Consider the following 4918-nt stretch of genomic DNA (forward strand, 5'->3'; position numbering starts at 1 on the left):
ACCCACCAACTATTTCTCTCATGTCATTCTCTACCGTTCTCTAACCTACCTACCCCCTCCATTTTCCAATATATTTTCTACCCCTTCTTCTCCTTCCCACCGCGAAGCTGAATGGAGAAAGAGGGAGGGAGTGAAAAAAAAGAAACCGGTCGAACAGGTAGTAGCCTAACCCAGGTTTGGTTTGTCACCGTTATGTCTGTGGCGCATGCGCGCTGGTACCTGTGCTTCCTGAATAAAGGAAAGGACTAGCCTACCTGTGTCGTGCATGGACCAACCTCTGAATTCACCGTGTTGCGTGGCGCTGAATCGGAATATCAGCCTTCTACCTGACAAACTCCCGTTACTTTAAGTCGAGGATAGAACGTAACCTTCAAGTACGGCGACACCTGAACAAGCTAACTCACCTGTAGCGACGTCATTGCTGTTTTGGTGGAGTGTGTGGGCTCGGGGAGAAAAAGAACGGACACGCACAGAGAAGAAAAACGGGATAGAAGACTGAAACTGCGGAGGTACAAAGTTTGTTGTAGAGGTGGAGAACAGAAAGGAGGGAGGACTGCGGGAAGAAAGAGAAGGGAACGATCCTTCCCGTTTTTTTTCTTTCACGAGGGGAAGGTATATTTTTGAAGTACTTTTTTCACCAGTTTACCTGGAGCGTATTGATTCTACAGAAACTTGACCGAAGAGGACAGTTTAACCGTAAAAAAACGACCATGCCGCGAGCCTTCCTGGTAAAGAAAGCGAGATACTCGCCCTATAAGCGGAACTGGAGCGAGCTGCCAGACGACGAGCGCGGGGACGTATATATACCAGGTGAGAGAGCTCGAGGATGGTGTTCCGTTAATGAACCATTTTGTTTCGGTGGAGCACGGGCAGCAGCACAGAATAAAATAACGGGAAATCAGCGTTCCGTGACATTATTCAATAATTGTTAGGCTATAATTCATGATACATTGAAACGGTTTGAAAAAAACTCACAATCTTAAACTGTTACAATTATGTATCCAAAAGAGTAGACTGCATTCTGTAACAGTAGGCTACCGGGTTGGGAAGTTTTGGCAACTTTTTTTTTTTTTTTTTTTACAATGTCATTGTAGGCCATATTCCAGGATAAATCATAGGCTAAGAGAACTTTTAACAACTTTCTTTGTGATTGTATTTAACTTTTTCTGTCTACGGTAGGCTAATGTTTTTCAGTGTTGACACATTGCCTTGCAGTGGGCAAGGCCCAACTATAGCGTGTCATTGTTCCCATTTTGAGCCACAAAGATAACCACGACACCGTTACACCTCCTTCTGTCCGACCTTCAGACCCGAGTCGTTTCCTTGTTGGCGAGGGTGTGAAAACGGTTGCAACACTGCCCCAATCTACCTCACCCATACATACGGCCTGTCATATCTTGACTGTGCCTCGGTTGGCCTATAGGCAGCCTATACCCCTTCAAGTGGATCTTGATTTGCTATAATAGATTACAGATGTAGTCCTACTGTGTAGGCTAGAACAGATGTAACTGTTTGCCATGCAGTCTAAAAAGTAATTATATTTATTTAGTCATAGTCTGCACAGTAGCCGAATACTTGCCACTGTTTTTGAGGAAGGTTTAACCTCCGATTCAGCCTTTGATGCTGTTTTGTGACAAACAAGCCACATCTATTGCATGTCCTCCATGCAAATTCAACGTCTTTCGCGATCTTGAGAACAATCGCCATTGTGCCGCTGGGGTGTTTTATTGTTAGGGGCTGTGGTATCAGATAACTGAACCTAACGGGTTAGTCCGCCACTCCCTGCCCATACCTCCCCCTGTGTGTGTGTGTGAGAGAGAGAGACCCCCTTCCCCCACCACCGTTAACTTTTAATCATTACCTTTTACATCCTTTAAAAGTCCATGGTACTGAAACTGACCGTTAGATTAGAATTCACTTCCTGAACAATTTTTTTTTTTTTAAACATTAAAAACGGTTTGAATAACAAACAAACCAAACCTCTCAGTAAGTTGTTTTTGCTCATGTGCATTATTTGATTAGTATAATATGTTTTTAATTAAACTATTTTAAAACCAAGGCTATTTACCTCCAAAGATTTTAACTTTAGGTTATTGCGTGAAGCGCCAAAACACCAGCAGTCGTCCAGGTGACAACGCGAGTAGCCTAGTTATTACCCAGCTATGTGAAGTTGCCTGCCCCACTGCCTCGACTTGTCACTCCAACTACAGCTGGGATCACTGTCCAAACAATGCGCCCATGGTGTTTATCACCATTACGCGTTTAGCATAGGTTAGGTTACACATTTCTCTCCATAATTCTGAGCAAGATCATTATATAAGTATAGAGTAGACAAACTATGAAACGTCTTGGCTTAGTAGCTATTGTATTATTTTAGCTTTGTAGCTTCGATGAATAAAGAGAACAGGAAATATTTTTTCCCAAGTGCATAACAGTGCCTGTGCAAATGTGGGTAGAATAATTATTCCTTGAGTGCGTCCCCGTGTTCTGGTTAATGGTTAATGTTTAGGCTAGTAGATGCTGGGTGAAGTAACGGACTACAACTAGGCTACTACCTTCGTCTCCCTACACACGGTCATACACCCTTAGCAAACACAACACACTATACAGCATTACGGTCCGATCTATTGTTGACTCTCTCTCTCTCTGTCTCTCTGCAGGCGAGGTTCTTAATAAACTCTTTTCAGTTTATATAATTACATTAGGTCTACAGTAGGCCTGAACGATGTACTTCTTGAGAAGAAAAAAAACAGTATGTTTCAGACTGTTAGATAGCATAAATTCGTTTTTCAAAGACGAGTTTGAACCAAGTTTTCGAAAATCGTCAGTATAATATCGGGTTTTATGGACAGTCATTGTTCGCCTGGAGACGCGCGGCGCTGTGTAGAAGGGAGAGGTGAGCAAACAGCTCCAGATGAACTCACCAACACGTCTAATCGGGTGAGTGTGTGTGTGTGTGTGTTATCGTTTAAAGTGAAATATGGCTTCAGTTGAGCCATTAAGAAACGGGTACTTTAAACGCAACTTAATCCTATTCCTATATGACGACCGGGAAGGATACCGTTATGACCCACACAAAACAATGGCTCTCGCTCTCATAAATTTGCATGCTGATTTGCGAGTTATCCGATTGTCTCCTGACCTGTTAATGAATCAACAGATTCATTGTGTGCTCTACTATTCATTGGGCTCRGGAGTGGCGCAGCTGTCTAAAGCATTGCATCTCAGGCGTCTCTACAGTCCCTGGTTCGAATCCAGGCTGTATCACATCCGGCTGTGATTGGGAGTCCCATAGGGTGGCGCACAATTGGCCCAGCGTCATTAGGGTTAGACTGGGGTAGGCCGTGATTGTAAATAAGATTTTCCCTCTTGCCTTGCCTAGTTAAATATTTTTTTGTTGTAAAAATACAAATCTACTGATCTTTAAGACACAACAGCACCACACACATCACACACAGCACACACAACACACACCACACACACAACACACACAACACACACACACACACACACACACACAACACACACTTTCACAATTTACTGGCTCTAGGTGTTTGTAATGTAGTCAAATGGGAACGTCCCTGATCAAATATCATTAATAGTAACTAAGGATGTGCATCATTACCTTTCAAGACCATTCCATACTTATCGATACATTTTTAGTTTGTTAGAGGTTTATTTATTTTTTTCATTTATGTTTTGAGGTTGGACTTTTAGCACGTAGGGCACACCGATTGGTGTCACCTCGTTAGTCTGTGTTAGTTGTCCATCTCGTTAGTCGAAAGGTGTTTCACCTGTGCTGGCCCAGGTGATATTTAAGAGCGGCTGGCCCAGTGCTACAGTTGTCTTGAGAGATGTGGAGAGTTAATGCCAGGGGTGTAAAGTACTTAAGTAAAAATACTTTGAAGTACTACTTGAGTAGTTTTTTTTGGGTATCTGTACTTTACTATTTATATTTTTGACAATTTTTAATTCACTACAACATTCCTAAAGAAAATAATGTACTTTTTACCCCATACATTTCCCCTGACACTCAAATGTAGTCGTTGAATGCTTAGCAGGACAGGAAAATGGTCCAATTCACACACTTATCAAGAGAACATCCCTGGTCATCCCTACTGCCTCTGATCTGGCGGACCCACTAAACATTTACATTTACATTTTACATTTACATTTTACATTTTTAGTCATTTAGCAGACGCTCTTATCCAGAGCGACTTACAGTAGAGTGCATACATTTTTTTTATTACATTTTTTACATACTGAGACAAGGATATCCCTACCGGCCAAACCCTCCCTACCGGCCAAACCCTCCCTAACCCGGACGACGCTATGCCAATTGTGCGTCGCCCCACGGATCTCCCGGTTGCGGCCGGCTGCGACAGAGCCTGGGCTAGAACCCAGCCCAGCCTGGGCGCGAACCCAGAGACTCTGGTGACGCAGCTAGCACTGCGATGCAGTGCCCTAGACCACTGCGCCACCCGGGAGACGGGTGGCGCTTCATTTGTAAATGCTTCAAATGCTTCATTTGTAAATTATGTCTGAGTGTTGGAGGGTGCCCCTGGCTATCTATAGATAAATAAAAAATAACATTGTGTCATATGGTTTGCTTAATATAAGCAATTTGATATATTTTTTTTACTTTTACGTATATTTTTGCAGTTACATTTACTTTTGATACTTAAGTATATTTAAAACCAAATACTTTTAGACTTTTACTCAAGTCGTATCTTACCGGGTGACTTTTACTTGAGTCATTTTCTATTAAGGTATCTTTCAGTCAAGTATGACAATTGGGTACTTTCTCCACCACTGGTTACTGGTTGCTTCCTGTCTTTAAGTTTGGTTTGCTTCCTGTCTTTAAGTTTGGTTTGCTTCCTGTCTTTAAGTTTGGTTTGCTTCCTGTCTTTAAGTTTGG

The 4918-nt window shown here is 42.4% G+C and overlaps 1 pseudogene; it reads left to right on the forward strand.

Moving 5' to 3' along the window:
- Window positions 1–243: 243 nt before the first annotated feature.
- Window positions 244–4918, forward strand: part of LOC112073548 (putative transcription factor Ovo-like 1) — an 18270-nt pseudogene continuing 13595 nt past the window's right edge.

This window comes from Salvelinus sp. IW2-2015, unplaced genomic scaffold, assembly GCF_002910315.2.
Source record: "Salvelinus sp. IW2-2015 unplaced genomic scaffold, ASM291031v2 Un_scaffold2290, whole genome shotgun sequence".
NCBI classification, from domain to species: domain Eukaryota; kingdom Metazoa; phylum Chordata; class Actinopteri; order Salmoniformes; family Salmonidae; genus Salvelinus; species Salvelinus sp. IW2-2015.